The sequence below is a fragment of the Lutra lutra genome, chromosome 4 (genome assembly GCF_902655055.1).
Source record: "Lutra lutra chromosome 4, mLutLut1.2, whole genome shotgun sequence".
Taxonomy (NCBI): domain Eukaryota; kingdom Metazoa; phylum Chordata; class Mammalia; order Carnivora; family Mustelidae; genus Lutra; species Lutra lutra.
The window spans coordinates 61679781-61701275 of NC_062281.1; the positions used below are offsets into that span (position 1 = coordinate 61679781).

Here is a 21495-nt window from a genome sequence, read left to right on the forward strand (position 1 = left end):
GAACCCAAACCAAGAGTCTGAGGCTTAACCAACTGAGCCACCCAGGTACCCCCAGTCTGTATCTTAATTGCCATTGGTGCTTAGTCCCAGACTCTCACTATCTCCTCTATAATAGTGTTTACTGAGCAAATGAGTGAGTTATATAGAAGTTATGAAGTTTTTAATAAAAGCAAAGAATAGCAATAGGCAGTTCTGAAAGGAGAAAACACAAATGTCCGATGAACATACAAAAGATGTTCAGATTTGTACCTTGTTAGGGAAATGCAAAAAAAAAAAAAACAAAAAAACAATAATTTAGGATGCCAAAGATGGAAAATGTTGATAGTTTCTGGGCTGGCCAGGATACATGATCCACCACTCTCAAACACAATTGTTGGAACTATAAAATATTATAGCTATTATTGCAAGCAATTTCATAATAATTATGAAAATATAAAGTGTATATATTCTTTAACCCCAAAGTCTCACTTCTGGGAATATATCTGACAAAAATAAGAGGGTAGCAACTTATTAGAGAATTGTTTTAGTAGCAGTTTCTCCCCAAACAAACAACAAACAAACCAACAAATGAAAATGTTCCTGGAAATCTAATTAATATGGTAATCAGTGGGTAAAATTAAGATACATCCATGCTGTGGAAAAATACAAAGAATGAAGTAAATCTATGTGCATTGACTGGAAGAAATTATCTAGGGGTGCCTGGGTGGCTTAGTCAGTTAAGCATCTGCCTTTGGCTCAGGTCTTGGTCTTGGGATCGGCCCTGTTGTGGGGCTCACTGCTCAGTGAGAGAGAGCCTGCTTCTCTCTCTCCCTCTGCGCCCTCCTGCCCAACTCGTGCACGCTCTCTCTCCCTCTCAAATAAATAAGTAAAATCTTTAAAAAAAAGAAATTATCTGTAATATACTGAGTCAAAAAAACTTCCAAATATGTATTCTTGCACAAGCAAAAGAAAATGTGGAAAGATAAAATTGCCAGGGGAGACGGACAGAAGATAGATTTGCTTTGTGTACTTATACATTATTTGAATTGTTTTTTAATATTTTAAAATTAAGAACTTTAACACAAGGAAAAGTACAGAAAATATAACTGATACCTTTTTTCCATCACTTAGATATATCAAATGTCAATATTTTAACATATTTCCTGCAGTTTTCTTTTTACCAAAGAATTTAGGTGTCATAGATAGAGTTAAAGCCATTTACCCACGTTCCTGTTCCCATTCTTCCTCCCAATCTCCCCAGAGAAAACCACTATCTTAACATGGGGATAAATCCTTCCAGTGCATGATCTCATAGTTCACCTGGGCACACATACTTTCACAGGCATCCCAGATCTCTTTTGGTGTTTAAGTTTACATAAATGGTATCATTTTTACCTATGGTTCTATTTTTTATACTCAGCATTCCTTTCCAGCTTGACCAATGTTGATGTAGTTAATTCATTTTAATTGCCTATAATATTCTGTTGTACAGGCTTACCACAATTTACTTACTCTGCTTTTGATGGAGATGAATGACGTAATGAATATGTTGTCTACCTCTCTTGCGCATGTGCCAGAGTCTTCCTGGTTATGTTATGTAGCAAGAAGCAGAATTGTAGGATCACAGAACATTTCTGTTGGATTGATCAAGTTTTCTTTATTCCTCACCATTTTACCCATCAACCGGTTGAGAGTTACAGATTCTTTTCTTATTTATTTAATAATTATTCTTAAATTCTTGACGTGCATTCCTTTTTTACAATAATATGCGAAGATGAAAATTTATTACTTTTTAAAAAATAATTGATAATGGTTACAGTATCATTTGTTAAATAATCTTCCCATTCCCTGTCGCTTTATTATAATGCTTTATTTAAAATCTTCTAATTCATTTGAAGTATTCTGGTTTTTGGGGTTTTTTTAAAGCTAACTATTTTAGTTCATAGGCCTGTTTCTTCATTCTATGTCATCATTTTACCATGCGTAAATGTATTACAGCTTTATAGCATGTTTTAATGTTACTTATAGTTGCAACTGGGTCCTCAAACTCCATCATATCAACCTTGCTTTAAAAATATAATTTTAGCTGTTCAACTGCTTTAATCTTTTAATCTTCCACATAAACATGAGAGTTTAGAGGGATTTTTTGGGTAATATTTAATTGAGATTAGTTTAAAAGTATAGGTGAACTTCTAAAGATTGGTGACATGCATTCTTGAATCTAAAAAGCTAATAATTGGGCGTCTGGGTGGCTCAGTGGGTTAAAGCTTCTGCCTTCGGCTCGGGCCATGATCCCAGAGTCCTGGGATCGAACCCCACATCGGGCTCTCTGCTTGGCAGGGAGCCTGCTTCCTCCTCTCTCTCTCTCTGCCTGCCTCTCTGCCAACTTGTGATCTCTCTCTGTCAAATGAATAAATAAAATCTCTTAAAAAATAAAAATAAAATAAAAAGCTAATAATCAAAAGGTCTGGCTTCAGCTTGAACTATAGAAGCATTTTAGAACACTTGTAATCAAATTACAGCTCTTCCTGTGGTCCGTGTCATGACTGGGAAATATTTTAGTTCCACCTTATTTTTAAATCCTCTCACTCCAAATTAGTCTTTGCTCTTGTTTTTATGGCAAGTTTATTTGGATTTACCGGATGTTTTTTAATGCCTTTGTTCATCCCTTCTCCATACATCCTATTCTACTCCTTCCTGGTCACTTTACTTATTCCTAAAATACATCTGTTAGTATTTTTTAAAATATTTGCCAAAAAATGTTTTTTTAATCTAATTCTTAAATGGTAGATACTTTTAAAACGGGAGGATCACAGCTATTTTCTCTCAGTAGTTTGACTTTGTCCCATTGGTTTTCAGCCTCTATTATTATCTTTGAGAAAATAGCCATCAGCCCAAATGTTCCTTTGCTGATAATCTATCTTTTACCTCTGGGTGAATTTTAACAATTTTCTCATTGTTTATGATGTTTCACACTTTTACTATGATTTTTTCCAGGTGCAAATTTATTTTTGTTCATTCCAATGAGACTAGGTATTTTTTCGTTAATCTGTGGATTTCTATTTTATTTAAGTTCTCAGTATTTATCAGTTATCATATCTCTTAATATTCCTGTTCGTTATACACTCTCCTTGATTCTTTACTCCTTGTCTCTTAACAGCTGTTTCACATTTTTATCTATTTTTCTCAATGTGCTGCATTACAATGAATTTCCTTAGAAACATATTACATTTCATTATTTCTCTCTTCTACTGTATTTTACCTAAAATCTGATTTATTCACAAAGTTTTTAATATCAAATAGTTGAAATTTTTATTTCTGGATATTCCTTTTTATTTAAGAAAATATATTTTATTTTCTTAGAACATCCTGTTTTTGCCTGTAATGTTTCCATTTAAAAAGCATTTTTAACATTCTAGATACAACTACTTTTGTGACTTTATATATACTAATGTTCTGAAAGTCTAATCTGTCTCTTTCTCCTGTCTGTTGACTTTTGCATAAGGTGGATGATTTCCTTGTACATCTTGTAATTTTGGGAGGTGAGTTTATCTTCAAAGGGAATCATTTTTTCGTGAGAACCGCATGTCCTTTGGGTTGAAGCATGACCTAGAGAGGCTGTGAATTTGCTTCTGCCTGATGTCCCAGTTGTTGGCCCACATCTGGGCTAGTTTTTTGGCATTAACTTCTTATTTTGATGACTCCCTTACTATGCATTTGGTAAGATTTGCAGGTACATGGCTCAGACTTCTATTTTCTTTCTTACCCACAGCTTTTTATCACTTCCCTGGACAGACATATTGGCAGAACAAGTTTTTCAAGTTCTTTTCTTTCTTTCTTTTCTTTTCTTTTCTTTTTTTTTTTTGCTTCTTTCCAGTGCTCAGTTACGTGTAGGTGTCTCAGTTGTAGCTAAACACAGTGAATGGATGGAGCCCCAAAGTAACACCTTCTGTCCTGGCTTGTCAGTTAAAACACGAGTTCCTAGACCCTCCCTCTATTTCTGATCCTACATCCCGTGGGTTGCTGCAACTCTAGCTGGTGAGTTTTAGCACCAGGAACTTTCTTCTCTTTTTTCCTAGCTCAGTTGTGTATTTTTTCAAGTTTCATCCTTTATTTCTATGAATTTATAATAATGAATTTTCTTTGTTAGTCTGCAGTAGGGCCACAATGAGTTTCCCCTTAGAGTTTGAAATATTACAGGGAACAGGTATTAGAGTTGTAACTTGAAGGATAAATAAAAAAGTACTCTTGATAAAATAAGGATATTTCATATAGAATAATATTCCTTTGAAATTGATACAATTCTAGAAGTTTTGAATCTTGACGTACTGCTCCCTTAGCTCTCTGGAAGATGCAGTTAGTTAGAATAATGTACTCTTCAGGGTAGTGGACACTCTAGTGTTCACCATACATCAGCTTTAGAAATTCATATATAACACTTTATGATACAATGTTGTATTATCTAGATTGAAAACATGTAGGAACTTATTTTATGACAGAGATAGCATCTTAACTCAGAGATGATAGGATTTTATGACAAAGATTATTCATTTTCAATGCTTGGGTAAAGCCTAAAAAGTAGCCTCTATCCAGCCAAAGGCAGGTCCCACTGATGCTCTGATGACAGGTCCCAAAATGTAGACACACCATCCAAGAGTCCACGCCGTCTCAGTAGGACTGACCTGTGTTATCAAAAACAGCACAAACATAAAAACAACTTTTCTTGAATCTCATGTACCCCATGCTACTCAAAGTGTTTGAGCCAAAGTATTTGGCAGCTCACTGATTCTCTCACCAGGTGAAGTAGGCACTGTTATTATCCCATCTGACAGATGAGAAATTGGAGCATAGATAACTTTACTCAGTCATAAGTAGTAGAGCTGGGCTACAGATTCAGGTTCTCTTAAACCTGATCAACACTCTTCACCTCACCTAGGAGCAGGAAGCACTAAAAATAACCCTCACCAATTTTGCCACTTTGCCTCAGTTTTTCCTTAGCAGGGTAATTCTATTCCCAGGTTTCTCCCCCCTCCATCCTCATGTAGAGCCACAGAAGGAATCATTCTTCTAAGTGTTCCTTTTTTCTCAACCTTTAGTATGATTGTTCTTCCTGATTGAGCACCTACTTGTCCTTCAAGTCCAGCTGAACCAGACCTCTTTGGTTCAGCCTTCCTTGATTTCAGGTGCAGCTTCTTAGTGCCTTGGCTTGCTCGTTCACCCGTCTGTATCCTTCTTTACACAGAGAATGAGCTGCCTGTGATCAGGGATTGTGAAAAGTGTTGGGTCCAGAATCCCTGTGAAAGATGTGAATGAATGTTTGGCCATTTGCCACTGGGATGTTTGAAAGAAGCAATCTGCAGCTACACTTGGTGGTTGTTTTCTCAGTAGAGTGGCTTAGTAGTTTCTCTACATCTTTATCTCTGAGCTCTACAGAAATGCAGAAGCAACAGGCCTACAAATGTGTCATCACTTGGGCTGTAGAAATCCTTATATTCTATTAAATGAAAGAGGAAGAATAAAAATAAAGGGCTTAGGATCTGAAAATAAGGTCAAACTAATACAACAGAAATGTATACAATTTCTTATCTAGTTTTACTTACTAGTATTTATGCTATATGGATATACGTATATATATTTATATGATTATGGACCTGATACATGTTTGGGCGAGGAACATAAATTTAAGGGCGGGCCAATCATTCCCACACCCTTTATCTAATACACATTAAATGTTTACTACATGCCAGTCCCTACCCTGCATTCTGGTACTTACAGGTTTACATTATGTACTTACAGCTTTTTAAAAAAAAAATAACTGAAGTCAAAAGCTCATTCAGATTCTAATGTCCCTTTTCTGTTCCAGGATTCCATTCAGGAAGCCACATTCCCTTTAGCTGTCACATCCTCTTACATTCCTCCAGGCTAGGACACTTTCTCAGACTTCCCTTATTTTTGATGATCTTGAAAGTTTTAACATACTGGTGGGGTATTTTGTAGAAGGTACCTGTTTGGGAGTTTTTCTGACATTTTTCTTCATGATTAAATTGGGGTTGTGGAAAAGAAGATCCCGAAAGAAATCAAAGATGACCCACAGATGTTAGGTGTCATTCTCATCACGACATAATATCCCCCTGACTTAGAGCTGTTGATGTTGCCCCTCACCACCTGCCTGAGGTACTATTTGTCAGGTGTCTGCTCTATTTTCTCACCTTTAAATACTGTACTTTTGGGAAGGCAGTCACTGAACAACCCACACTTAAAGATCAAGGAACGATGTTCTTCCCTCTTGAGAATGGAGTACCATAAATCATTGGAATTCTTCTACAGAGAAAGTCTGTCTTTTTGCTTATTTATTTATCCATCATTTATTTATGTTGGTATGGACTTAGAGATTTTATTTTATACTTCGGGTTATAATCCAGTACTAATTTATTTTGTTCCTCGAATTATTGCCACTTTGGCTAGCGGGAGCTGTTTTCATTGACTTCTGTGCCCCTTTGACATATTCCCATCATTTTTGGTTTTTTGAGGACTTTCTTACTTTCTGGCACTGTAGGATGCTCTGGGCTCATCTTGTATTTCCTGTTCCAGTTCTATAATTAGCCATTTCTCCAAAGATGCCTGGTTCCTGTTTTGGAGAATGGTATTAGACATCAAGATCTGGGCTGTAAATGTGCTCATTGCTACTGGGGTGTTTTAATTCTAGGACTTCCCTGTTGACAAAGCAAGGAAATATATATGTGGAACAAATCCTTGTTTATATGTGTGTGTGTATAAATATATATATATGTGTATATATGTATACATATATACACACACGTGTATATATGTATGCATATATATTATATATATAAATATGTCCATCTCTATTTATAGTAAGTTATACATTAGTTCACACTGATGTCTCTAGTTCTAATCTATTATCACATGGATCATTCTGGCTTTCTCCCCTTGCTTTTCTGTAATGTCCCACTCCAACAGTGAGAAACCTGTCTCCCACCTTCTACCATCCATTTATTTAATTGTCCAGTTCCAGTATACATGAATAGCGACTTCAGTTTATAGGCTTTTATTGAAAAAAGTTGAAGCCAGTTATTCATTCCTAAGTGCCATTATGGACTGCCTGTAGCAACAGAAATAAACATCGGCCTACTATTATTAGTGCCATTTGGAGAGTGTTAAGAAGATTAAAATAATCATCAAATATTTGTCTTACATGTAAATGGATTCTGTTCGATTCTACAAACATTTGCAAAGAGGTATCCATATTGACAGGTACTGATAAAGGCATGGGTGAATCGAAGGGACCCTTCAGAAAAATAACAACACATGGTATAGGCATTCATTGAGTGACTGCTGTGTGCCAAGCATTGTTCTGGGCTTCGAGGAAGCAAAGATGAGAAGGGTTCACTTTTAAGAGTTTGAAATGTAATAGAGCAGACAGATGAGAAGCAGGCACAGAACTAAAGAGAGGCACATGGTCAGAACCTGTTAAGTATTAGAATATTTGCATAAGCAAAGAGGAGGAGGAGAGTGCTTTTTACCTGGGAGTACCTAAAGAGAAGGCTTCAAAGAGTTGATATTTGATCTGGGCCTTGAATACACGCAGAAATGCAATAGCAAAGAGAAAGAGGAACCTGGGCCAAGGGAATAGCACACACTAAGGTACAGAGGCATGAAAGTATATGTTGTTCCTAAAAAATCCTCAGTATCCTATTCGACTTATCCTGATAATATCCTATTACCACTTAGCAACATTATTTCCTGATAAACCATAAATATAAAAGATTAATGGAGCTTTGTGCTTTGGAAACACAGTGACATTTATAACACCTGCACTATTTCCAGTGTGGGACAAACAGTGCAGAAGTGAGTTACTAATAGCATCCTCAGAGAATTAGCTTCTTACATCAACAGACATAGAGATTATGCCTGAGGAAGCAATGGAATAATTAGGTTTTGTGATCTCTTGGGTCTAATAGAACAAATCGCTTCATTTTTCACTTGAGATTAGCCCAATGACTAAACTATACTTTTAAAATGTCGTAATATTTATCACAACTTTTCTGAGCATGTGACCCTAAACACTACATAATCTTCTTCAAGATTATATGAAAATAGAGAATTCTTATAAAATAGCTATCACCAAAAGTATATTCATTTTTATCTGTTTGGGTCTATCATACTTAACAAGTTGCTTTGTCCTATTTTTACAAAAGTAACCTTCATCCCTCTATAATGACATTATGTTCACATGTTCCTTCTCCTTCAGGATTGTCATCATCACAAATAGTTTCCTATTATATCATCACTGGAATACCCATCACCATTCCAAATCCAGAGCCATATAGTGTGACTACTGAGAATTCTTTGCAACATCAACCATAATCAAAAGTTATTTTGACAAAAATACCATCAGTAATTTCAACTTCACTCCAAACTATTAGGGTTAATCCTAGGAAATGGAATATCATGAGGCCTAAAGATTTTCAATAATACTAATAGTAATACCAAATGTCATCTGTTAAATTAGAATAAAGAAAAGTAACTCCAAGGCATAAAGGGAACAAACTTTGCACATGAAAAATTCCTTTATGAACAAGAAGTCCAAAGAGAAAAAGTATAAGAACTAGGAGATTGACAGATATTATATGCATCTATATATATCCTATACAAAAATACCAAACTTGTCTAGATAGGATTTTTGGGTTTAATACATGTTTCTATTGGTATCAAGGATTGGTTTTGGTTGGAGGATTTGCTATGGCATCTGACATTTATCAGACCTTTGGACCCCATCTACTCATGCCTTTGCTAATTCCATGAATGGGCTTGCTATAATGAAGGATGCTGGTACACTGATCAGATCCCCCCACAGCCTTTTTACCTTCCTTCTACTTCAGTGTGCTCACTGCTATTAGATTGTTCCTGCACCTTTCTTCAAGAACCACTATTAGGCTACTCCAGTTGCTTCACATAGACAACTAGAGGTGGAGGTGCTCAAGAATTTACCTATTCTTCCCCTAACCTGGAGCAACCCAAGGGCTGGTATAGAAATATGAAAGACCAGCTTACTTCCTGGAAACACAATAGACCCTGTGTTGTTATTTACACTCCAGACCTTCCTACAGGATCAGGCTAAGCCTTGGGATTCACCTGAAATCACACCTGTAATTGCCACTCAGGCCCTATAGACATGGCAAATCCTATCATGCTAGAAGGATCTGCTGGAAGATAAAAATGCCACATAGAGTCTCTGGCAAGTCACAATAGGAATGTCACAGCACAGATTCCTGGGTTCTAGAGCAAAGTCATGTCATCTGCAGCAGAGAACTATAAACCACTTGAAAACTTGCTCTCAGTATTATTCTGGCCCTGGTAGAGATTGAGTGTCTGTACCATGGGGCATCCTGTAACTATACAGACCAGGCTGGCCATCATGAGATGAGTGCTGCAGACCCACCAAGACTTAAAGCTCAGTTTTATTTCACTGTACAGTAAAGGTGATACATCTGAGTTCAGGCCCAAGGAGTTCTCAAACTCATCATTTTTGCACACGGCCTCTCCTTTAACTCATGTCTATGGCCTCATGGGGGATTGCCTATGACTGACTGCTGGAAGAGAAAAAAAATGAGCTTGATTCATGGCTTAGTATGTTGGTGAACTAGAAATGGATTACCACTGCAATACAGTCCCATTTAAGGGTACTTCTGAAAGATAATGGCAAAGTTGAAATATTTCTAATGACCATTTGGTGATCTACTTTGTGTTGAAATAAAAGTGCCTGAGATAAGAATTTACTTGAATTTATGGGTGGGGGTCAATGTCTTTAGTGGTTGGTTAGGGCCCAAAGGAGTAAGATTGGAAGATTGGCCTTAAGGTCAGGGAGAGTGCATGTTGATAGACCAATGGAAGTTGGCACAAGTATAAGAGTCTTGGTATCATATGTTAACATACACTGGGGAGCATCTGCTACAGAAGAGACATTAGCATACAGGTGAATTGAATAATTAGTCCAGAAAATGATGGTCACTCTCTGTCCTTGGCTACCTCAGTGCTAGGCAGTGGGTTCGTGTGTGGGGTAGCTATGGTGGAACAGAAGCTATATATGGCCTACCACCATGGATCTCTCAACAAGGCTGATATATCTTTTACTGCTGCTGAATGTCCAATTCATGAGCCACAAAGACTGACTTTACGCCTCCAGTATATTACTATCTTGGAGGAAATGAATCAGCTACTTGGTGATAAGTTGATTACCGTAAAAAGATCCGTTCTGTCCTGAAAAGGTCAGCAATTTTTCCCTATTGCAATTGAATCATATTCTAAGTATACATTTTCCTTTCTCAATGCTGATCTCAGCCTCTATCAGGTAAGACTTAGGGAGTATCTGAATACTGGCATACAATTCCACATAGCATTACCTCTAACTTTGATAGCAAAAGAGATATAGCAGTAGACATATAATTATGGGATTCATTGGTCATATCACACACTAAATCCAGAAGCTACTAGCCTGACAGATTTTTTAAAACAATTTATTGTTTCAAAAGTGTAAGAAATATCTGGTCTTCAATACCCTTAGCAACCTGAGTTCTACCCATGTTGACTCTAATCCTACTTTAAGAGTTCTATCCTTTTTTTTTTTTTTAAGATTTTATTTATTCATTTGACAGAGACACAGCAGGAAAGGGAACACAAGCAGGGGGAGTGGGAGAGGGAGAAGCAGGATCCCCGCAGAGCAGGGAGCCCGATTAATAGCTCTATCTTAAAGTAATAATATAAAATACAAATAAAAATTTATGTAAAATATTTGTCATAACATCACTGACAATACTAAAAAGCTGGGACAGGTCCCACATCAGAAAAATTGAGAGTTAAATTAAGATATGTACATATAGCTTTGCTCAGTGGCAGTATCGTAGCCAATGAGGTTTATCCGAGGCGCAATTATTGCTAATTGAAAATTTTTCCCAATACCCCGCGACTTGAAGTATAGTCAGCATTGGCAATTTTTGACAGTCTCTACGGAGACTGAATATATTGTTCTCAAAAGACAGTATAAAGCTTACCTGTTTATCCTGTAAAAATAAAAAAAGATATGTACATATGATGGAATAATATTCAACTATTAAAAATTATTCTTATTAGCAAAAAAAATTATTCTAATGGTCTTTAATAATTGATATAATTTTAAGGGGGAAATGCTTAAAATATTTAAGAAAATTTTAACTTAAAAGAAAACAGGAAAAAAGATTTGGGCTAGCAGATACCAACATTAATTATAAAGCTGGAGTCATTAAAATAATTCAGGATTTATGCAAAGACCTACGAATATTAATGATGACACTAACAGCTGAATTTTTTTGGCTTTTACTGTCTGCCCTCTACTGACCAAAGTAACAGATAAGTATGAACTCACTTCATCCTCACAACAACAATATGAAATACACACCAGTACTATCTGCATGGAGAGGTTAAGGGTCTTGCCTTTCTGGAATTGAATAAATTACTTAAAAACAGACCCAAGTGTATGTGCTACCGTGGTGTATGATAGAGAAGCCACTGTAAGTCAGTGGCAAGGACTGGAACTATTCAAGTGATGCTGGACACAAGGCTTTCCATATATATGGGGGAAAATGACATTAGTTCCTGACCTCATGTGCTGTGCATAAACAAACTCTAAAGAAACATTGAAATTATTAGAAGAACATATATAAGAAAATATTGATGACTATATTGATCAGGATCTGGGCAGGAAACAGGTAGTCACTCAAAAGTGGTAACCGAAGAGAGCTTAATGACTGAACCACTTACAAAGCTATGGGGACAGTTAAGAGAAACAAATAGGGAATCGTGAATTCTTCTGGGACTGATGACAGCCAACAATCCTGTTACAATCCCTAGGCTTGAAGGGGAATGGGAAGGGATCAATTAAGGGAAAGCCAGAGCTACAGAAAAGGGCTACTCAGCAGGATCTCAACTTGAGATAGAGGAATGCAATATTTCCAAAACTTCATATGGCAAAGAATAAATCAGGAATGCAAATACCTCAGTTTTTCTTTCTTTCTGCCTCTCAATCTGCGGATGTTTCCCACTGGCGAGACTCAGCTGGAAGATAGAGGCCAAATGAGTCCAGCTGGAACAGAGCACAGAGTAGAGAAGGGTGGAGGGTGAATCTGGAAGGGCAAACAGTGACTATCCAACAACACAATGACAGAGTCAAGAAAGGGACTTTTTGGATAAGATAAAAAAGAGCACAATTATTAGGGCATAAGACTGATAAATTTGACTATTACCAAAATTAAAACTTGTATGATATTAAAAGGCAAGAGTCAGATTGAAAGAAGGTATCTGAAACATAATAGCAAAAATTCATATCCAGAATATTCATGTACGTATAGGTGTATAATATATGTTTATGTGTATGTATGTTTATACGTGTGTGTGTGTATGTGTGTGTGTGTGTGTGTGTGTACCAAATATTGGTAGGCATGTGAAGAAAAGACCTCTCATTCATACAGGTGAATTGGTACACCCATTACAGGAAGAGTAATTTGGCAATATCAAGTGAAACTAAAATTGTGTATACCTTATGATCCACAAATTTCTCCTCTAAAAATATTGTCCAGAGAAATTCTTGCAAATGTGCTCCAGGAAGTCATATTTTAAGAATATCCACCGTAGTGTTCTTTAAATATAAGAGAAGAAATTGAAAAGAACTAGGTCTTATTCAGAAGGAATAAATAAATTGTGGTCTAGTCATATAATGAAATATTACCTAGCAGTTCAAATTCATAAGCAATATATTTACCTTTGACAATAAAGATAGATTTAAAAAATAGGTTGAATGAAAAACAGCTGCATTGAAGAAAGCTTTAGAACAGTATGGTGGCATTTATGCAAACATTTAAAAACAAAAATAATATAATGCAAATGTGTATGTAACAAAAATATAAAATATTGACTTGAAGGATGTGTGTCACATTTTTGAAAGGATAATGGATCTGGGGAAGGAGAATCTAAAGTACTTCAATTTTTTTTTTATTATAATCATTTAGCCAGCACATAGTACATCATGAGTTTTTGTTGTAGTCTTCAATGATTCATTAGTTGCGTGTAACATCTAGTGCTCATCCCAACATGTGCCCTCCTTAAAGTACTTCAATTTTATTTATAACCTTCTATTTAAAATGTGCGAAACTTCACAAAATGAATTGAGCAGAGGTATACTAAAATGTTAATAGAGACTCTGGAGAGTGGCACTTTAGGCAATATTTTTCCATACTCTTTATATTTTTCTCTATTTTTGAAATTTTCAAAAATGACCAATTGTTAATTTTATAACTTTTCCTTCCCCATGTTTTTTTTAACCATCCATGTTATAGGAACAATCATAGCAGGCTCCATTTTATTTTATTTTATTTTATTTTATTTTATTTTAAAGATTTCTTTCTTTACTTTGAGAGAGAGATTATAAGAGGGGGAGAGGGAAAAAGTAGAGAGAATCTCAACCAGACTCTCAAGCAAACGTGGGGCTCAATCTCATGACCCTGAGATCAGGACTGAGATCAGGACCTGAGCCAAAACCAAGAGTCAAATGCGTAACCAGCTGCGCCACCCAGACTCCCCACAGCAGCCTCCATTTTAGAAGACAAATGAATTGTGATCAGCATGGGATATGAGGAAACCCTGGTGATACGTGTTCCTGATGCTCTCCTCTAGGCAGGTGTAAGCCACAGTGATCTTGAGGTGAGATGATAATTTAAGATGTTCTGACTTCAGCAATGCTTATGATTCTCTCCTCATGTTGTACTCAGCATGTAGAGTCATGGTTTTCATTAGGATTTTCCCAGTGTCATGTCCAGGTTAATGAAATATATGGGTGAGTCACCAGTGACTGTGTACATATTTAATGCATGTCGTCTGTTTTTAGGCATATTCAAAAATAAAGCTTTTTGGTACTCTTCCTAAATTTATTATGCCCTAATTTTTTTCCCCTTCTCAAAATTTTCTTACTCTACTACAGTTAGCTCTCTTAAACTGATCTCTCTCTTCCCCCATGCCTTCTTTCTCATTCATCATTTTTAAGCCAGTCAAGCCCAAAGCCAAAAGGCGCGTTGTCCCAAGGTGATCAACATGGAATTTGAAGTTGGACATTATGGGTTTGAGTGCAGGCTCTGCTTCTAATTATTTGCATAATATTGAGCAAATGACTGTCTTTCTGAGCCTCAATTTATCTCTAAATTGTAGACTGTATCACTTGGACATAAGGTGAATGACCTCATCAAAATAACCAGATCACAGGTGTCAATGTGATTTGCAAACTGTAAAATGCCAAAGACAGGGTTTACCAGCTCTCTTGGACTAAGTGGGTAGCTCCAGGATACCCAAGGAGGGAGGAGAAGGGAAGGGGCTAGCCATCTCCTTGCCAAGGAGTGAGCCAAAGATTTGTAGGAGGTGTCCCTCTCAGCAAAGTACTAGTCAGTCTGTGAGCATGCACATAGAAGATGCCGTCACTCTGATGATCAGTGACCACATGATTCCTAGGTAGGAAGATAGCAGATCGATGGCACTGATCCTCAGTTTTTATAGCTTTTATAGCTTTACATCTTCCTTTCTTTTTTTTTAGAGGAAAGGGGCAGAAGGGGAGAGAGAAAATCTCAAGAGCCCATGCCCATTGTAAAGCCCAATACGGGGCTGGATCTCACAACCCTGAGATCAGGGCACAAGCCGAAATCAAGAGTTGGTTGCTTAACCGATTGAGCTACCCAGGCACCCCTAGCTTTATATCCTTCTGTACTTGGACTTCTTGACCCACGTCCCATGCATTCAATTAAGTGTGTGCTGCCATAATCCAGACCAAATGCAAATGCTAGAGTATTGATAGTCATTCCTTCAGTTTTAAAGAGCATTTTCTTATGTTCTGGGCACTGTCAGAAGCCCGTCAGTGAGCACACAGATGAAAATTTTTGTCCTTCTGGAAGAAAACAGCAATAAGCCAAACCAATCAGGAAATGATAAGGAGTATTAAAAACTGATATATGCGTGCTGTAGAGAGTGAGGCAGGGGAGGGCTGGGGAGTAAAGGGCTGGGCTGTGCCTCCCCATGGGTTGGAATAGAGGCCTGCCAAATGTGCCTCACAGACCTCCAGCTACAGGGTGTGCTTGTTTCCTATTGCCACCATAGCAAGTTACCCTAAACTTGTTGCTCAAAACAATACAAACTTACTATCGCACAGTTTCCATAGGTAGGAAGCCTGGATGGGCTTGGCTGCTTCCTCGGCTAAAATCGAGGAGTAGGCAGGTCTGGACTTCTATCTATAGGTTCCGGAGGAGAATTTGCTTCCCAGCTCACTGAGGTCTTTGGCAGAATTAGTTCCTTGCAGCTGTAGGACCCAAGTCCTCATTTTCTTGCTGACTGTCCGCTGGAGCTTCTTGGCTCCTGAAGAACCTGCATTCCCACAACAGTTCACTAGGTTTTTCTCTTTTAAGGTTTATGTGTTGGATTTGTCCCCAATTCAGGAGAATGTCCCTACTTTAAGATCTCTAACCTTCATTACTTTGGCCAAAAAAAAAAAAAAAAAAAGTAATACTTACAGGTTCCAGAGATGAGGATGTGAACATCTTTGGGGGTGGTTTGCAGAATTCTGACTTCCACAAGATTCAGGGGTTCCAGCATCAAGGCAGGCCCATTCCTGGGACACCTAGACTCTCCAGACAGCTGACTTTGGCTTGAGAACTCCCTGAGGGCTTTATGGAAACTTCCATAGCGTGTGTGGCATTCAAAGATGCTACCACCCAACCTTCCTTCCCTCTCCCCCTCACCAGGGTCAGACTTGCATTATAGGAAATCCTCTAATAAAATTCAGGCACATTTAATCCCATCTTGGTGTCTGCCTCTTGGAAGACTTGGACTAACAGAAGACCATTCTAGGTGAGGGAACAGCAGTAGCAAAAGCCTTGAGAGGAGCCTTTCCCGCTGTACTCAAAGAGAAGAAGGCTGGTAGCAAGGGAGGATGGGCTAGAATCCAGTAGCTGCAGGCAAGTTTGTGGAAGTCGGTAAGGGGAACCTTTTACTCTCAGTAAGAAGGAAAGAAACTGCAGGATTTTGAGCAAAAGAATGGCATGATCTCACTTAATGTTTTACAAGGATCTTTCCTGCAGCTATTTGAGAATTAGATTGTAGGACGGTGGGAGCAGAAATACCAGTTGGAAACTATTGCAAGATTCAGGTCAGGATGATGGAATTGCCTTAGGGTGGCAATGTTTGAAGTGATCAGAATTTAGATGTATTCTGACAGGAGAGATGGCTGAATTTCATGAAGGACTGATTGTGAGATGCCAGAGGAAAATGGTGACAAGAAGGGAGATGCCACTAATGAATGCAGAGAAGTGAGGAGAGGAAGCAGGCTTGAGGGGGGACATCAGGGGGTTTGGACATGTTAAGTTTGAGGTGTTCATTCAATTCATGTGTGGAGATGTCAAGAGGCAGTTGGATGTCTGAGTCTGATGTTAGGGGAAGAAGTCTGAGCTGGAGATACAAATTTGGGAGTTGTCAGCCGTAAGATGGTATTTTAAAGCCATGAAACTTAGACAAGCTTACTGGGGAGTGATTGTGGATAGCAAAAGTGTGTTGTTAATAAAATCACATATAAGCCAGTGTATCTGTATTACTTACACCCAAATATCGACATTCGAAAAGTACCAGAACATCTGTATGTTCATCTCTATATTTGAATTTCTGGAAGCACACTGAAACACTACATCTCTGCCTAAGAACCAGGAGAATAAATTTTTACCTCCAACTTTCCTGCCTAATTAACAAAGTTGAGAACCAAAAATGTTAGTTTTTTTTTTTTTTACATAATTATTCTACCTGCAGAAATGAAACCTAATGTTAGGGCCGGAGGCCAATTTGCTTATTAAGTTCACTTCTCTGTATATTTTAGACCTGAATTACATTCATTAGTATTTTCCATTTTCTTCAATCCCTGCTGCATTAGAACTAAAATAAAATCTATTTTCTTTCTTCTATGCTTATAAAAATTGTGTTAACTACTTTGAATCAAATAGTTCTGACTGCATTCTTGCAGGGCAATTTCCTACATATACTTCTTCCACAGAACAATGCCAAGGAAACTGTCCTATTTCCATTACGGGAGAAAAGATTTACTCAGTCTGTCTACACAACCTGTACTGCAGTGGAACCTCAAGGTACATGGCTGAGGGAGCACAGAATTCAATCTCCCTGGTCTTTCCTTAGTTCCTACAAAACACAGTAGATATGTATTGCAAGACCTTGATTAGACTCATGAATGTTTTGGGCTAGAAGGAATCATTACAATCACTTACTATCTCTCCACTTATGAATTATATCAAAGATGAAGCTCTTATCAAATATTTGCAATTCTTGCGTATGTATCTTCTTTCTCCCTGTATCAGGTTCCTAGGGCTGCTGCAACAAATTAGCACAAATCTGGTGATTTAAAACAGCAAGAACTTATTTTCTTACAGTTCTGAAAGTCAGAAGTCTGAAATAAAGGTGTCTGCGGGGCCATGCTCCTTCCGAAGGTTCTAGGGAAGGATCCTTCCTTACCTTCCAGCTTCTGGTGGTTCCAAGTATTCCTTTGTTAGTGGCAACATAACTCCATCTCTTCTTCTGTCTTCCCATTGTCTCTTCCCTCAGTATCTCTGTGTGTCAAATCTCCCTCTCCTTTATCTTATAAGGTCCACCCCAAATCTGGAAGGTTCTCATCCTGAGATTCTTAATTACTTAATTACATCTACAATGACCCTATTCCCAAACAAGGTCATAATCATAGATACCAGAGGTGTGAAGTTTGGACCTAGGACTTAGACATATCTTTTTGGGAGATAATATTCAATCCATTACACTTTCCTTCCTACCTTTCTGTCTCTCCCTCCCTCCCTCCCTCCTTCCCTTCCATCATTCCTTCCTCCTTGAGATGTTGATTCAGTATATATGTGGAAATGTCAAGAGGAATTTGGCTGCATAAGTCAGGTGTTCAGGGGAGATCACCTAATTTGGTCCCTGCTGCTGATAGGTCAGTCTCAGTCTTCAGCAGTAGCATTGGTGAAAGGGTGCTCATGTTTTAGGTCCATGAATAGGGTTCATCTGTACCACTCGGGGTACTCTGTGTATAGTCCTCTTACATACCATCTTTGTGGTGACCACAGATGGAACCTGACTGATGTCCCACTCTCTGGGGTGCAATGCCGTGAGCACAGGTGCCTTCCCAATCTGTGCCACTTCTCAAGTCCACCCACGTTTCACCCTCAAACTCCCTGCTTCTATTCTCCTAACATTCCAGGCTCTTGATCAACCATCCAAGCCACTGGAGTCTGTTTATATTATTTCCTAGGCTATTTCTTCCTTCATATAAATTTGATGACCTGAAATGTTTGCAGCTCCACCCACTGAGAGGATTTCCCTGCACCATTATCCTTCAGGGCCAACTCTGAGTGGGACTGTAATTTAGCAGCAGTCCATTTTTGGCTTGCACCAATGTACTGAGCCAACCGATCCATTAAGGGAAGCTTGAGAATTTTCCTCCCTTATCAGCTGGTCATGGGAAAATTCCTGAGTTCTTAGGTAGAAAGTGAGGGAGCAGTATCAGTTCAATAGTAATAGGTGAAATGAGAGTCTTAGACACATGTTCATGTATTTTACTAGTGCTCTCTGGACCAGGCTGGGCTTGATCCCCATTGGATCATTTCTACTATACAAGGAATTGTTCTCACACCCACTCTACATTGTAACTTTGAATATGTGACAGTTACTGATATTGCATAGTCACTGATATTTCATTATCAAGCTCTTAGAGCCTTACTGGGGCTCAGGAGCATGCCAGAACCTAGTTTTCAAGTGACGAGTAGCCCTTTGCTGAAGAACATGAGATCTTGCTCTAGAACCCTAGGACCCTTCTGCTAGGGCTTGTCCTCTCTACCACCATTAGATCTGCAAGATCCTATGACCTAAGAGGCAGGGAAGATTGAACTAGAGCTTAGACCTGCTGCAGAACCCTTTACTGATTTGGGTTCCCCTTAAAACTGATAGCCTTCTAAGTCACCTGATGGAGAATGGTTTGGGGGAATATTCTCAGGTATGGCTTATACTGCCTCAAGATCTAATAAGGATTGATATATATATATACACATACATATATATATGATATCATATTAAATATAAATATTAAATATATTAAATATTAAATATATATTTATATAATATAAATATTTATATTTATATTATATAAATATTTATATTATATAAATATTTATATTTATATAAGTGTGTATATATATATACATATATATATATTAATGTCAGGGGGTACATGGAGCAATAATTTATCCTTTACTTTAAAGAGGTTGTCTTGGCATGTCTCAGATCAATGGACTTACACAAAATTTATCAATATGATGGACCTCTAAGTTTATTTCCTATTTCTGACATGCAAATATGTTGGCAGAGTGTCCAGAGTACTTGCCACTTTCTGCTGAACATGAAGTTATCAGAACATCAGAGCAATGTATCATTCTGCAGAATTTTAAGACAGTCAGCGTCCTACTATGTTGTGACAGAGAGCATGAGAATTAACACAGCCCCGGAAAAAGACATTGAATGTGAACTGCTGTTTTCTCCATATGAAAGCAAACTACTTCTTCTTCTCTTTACTTATGGGGATTAAAAAGAATTATTATTAGGGCAATAGCAAGAGTAAAGCATCCAGAACTTTTGTTGATTTCTCCCAACAAATATTTGTTTGGTTCACAGAACCACTGCAGTGGCTCTAAGATGTAATCGTTTAGGATACATTTATCACCTGGCCTCAGTAAATGTCCATGACAACCCTTATGATGGAGTTTGGGAACCTCAGGTATTATTGCTTCCCCAAGCCTTGCATGTAGCAGTTCTCAAAAAGTCTGAATTTTCCCCTCTATTCAGTGTGAAGTTACTCTGATAAACAGCATCCCATCTCTTTGGGGAATTATTGGAGGAATATTTATTAAGTATAATTGCAGTGATGATCAGGGTACTTCCTCAAGAAGAAAACGTCTCTGCTTCAACCAATGGCACTTGCATCTGAGATTTGACTCAGATATGGTAACTGAGCAAGGAATTGCAATGCCCTATTGAAGTAGTAGATATTAACCTTTTTGCCAGCTCTGAATTTTTTTTTCTTGTTCTACAAATCAAGCAATTCACTAGTCCGCTGACCACCTATCTCATGCCTAAGATAATGATCTATTAGTCATCGTGATAGATCAAGATAGGCCAAGGTGCGTTGTTGACTACTCTGGCTTAGCTACCCATTATGGTACTTCTGTCTGCCTTTGCAGTGTCTTCTGGCTTCTGCAACTCTGAAAGCATGTCGCCTCCCCTGAAACTATAGATTCTGTTCCATGACAGCATCTCCTACTCTCTGGTGCTCAGAGGACAGTCATCATTATCCAAATATGACAGTGTCCCCAACAACTGGCATTTCTTATTGCCTCAATAAAGGGCATTTAGGACACAGCCCTAAATTTCTTAATTAATCTGTTCTTTACACACTTTACACACGGTAAAGTGTGTTTAACAGATTGAGGCATACTTGTTAGATACAATATAACATCCTCTTGACCCACCTGATTTTAACCAAGAAGTACTGAACAGTTATGTGCTGTCACATGTCTCTGCTTGGCTACTCCTTAAGCTGTACAGAGCATTCACATATGACAGGGACCACCCCAAAATGGGGAGGTGTTAATGTCTCCAAGCTCAGCCTTCAACCCCCGGGGAACAGGTGGTGGTAGAATGCTTCAGTCTTCCTGTCCTAGAGTGGGACAATTCTGATATGCATTCTGCACAGCTCCTCAGAGGACCACCAGCAAAACTGCATCCCATAGGTTAATACACTCATCAAAGCACCATTGATTGTTCTCCCTACCATTCACTCTGTGGTATGCAGAATGGTCCCCGAAGATGTCCACATCATAACTCCCAGAATACATTAATATATTAACTTACATGGCAAAAGAGACCTTGCCAATATGACTGAGTTTAAGGACCATGAGATGGGGAGATTGCCCTGGATATTCCAGGGGGGCTCAAGCTAATCACAGGACGCTTCAAATGCAGAGGAACTTTCCTGGCAAAATGTGACTATGGAAGACTAGTCCTAGAGAGGCAAAGTCATTGGATTTGAATATGGCGGAAGGATTCATGAGCCAAGGAATATAGACAGGCCTCTAGAACTGAAAAAGGCAAGGAAACACATTCTCCCCTAGAGCCTCCAGAATTGAATGCAGGCTACTGACACAATGATTTTAGCCCCTTGAAACCTCTGTTCGACTACTAATCTACAAAACTCTAAAATAATAAATTTGTATTGCGTTAAGTCCCTAAATTTGTGGTAACTGGTTACCGAAGCAATAGGAAATAAATATGCCTGTCTCACTTTTCTGTTTCTTCACTTCTGTTTTCTAGAACAATCTGAAATAAATTACC

General features: G+C 38.1%; 1 long non-coding RNA gene and 1 other non-coding gene across 3 annotated transcripts in view; both read left to right on the plus strand.

Moving 5' to 3' along the window:
- LOC125097494 (uncharacterized) overlaps positions 1 to 21495 on the plus strand; it is a 49723-nt gene that overhangs the window by 18484 nt on the left and 9744 nt on the right. The gene's annotated exons all lie outside the window — the stretch shown is intronic.
- On the plus strand, positions 10879 to 11013 carry LOC125099393 (U4 spliceosomal RNA). The gene has a single exon (XR_007127147.1). It is a non-coding gene; the product is annotated as a U4 spliceosomal RNA (small nuclear RNA).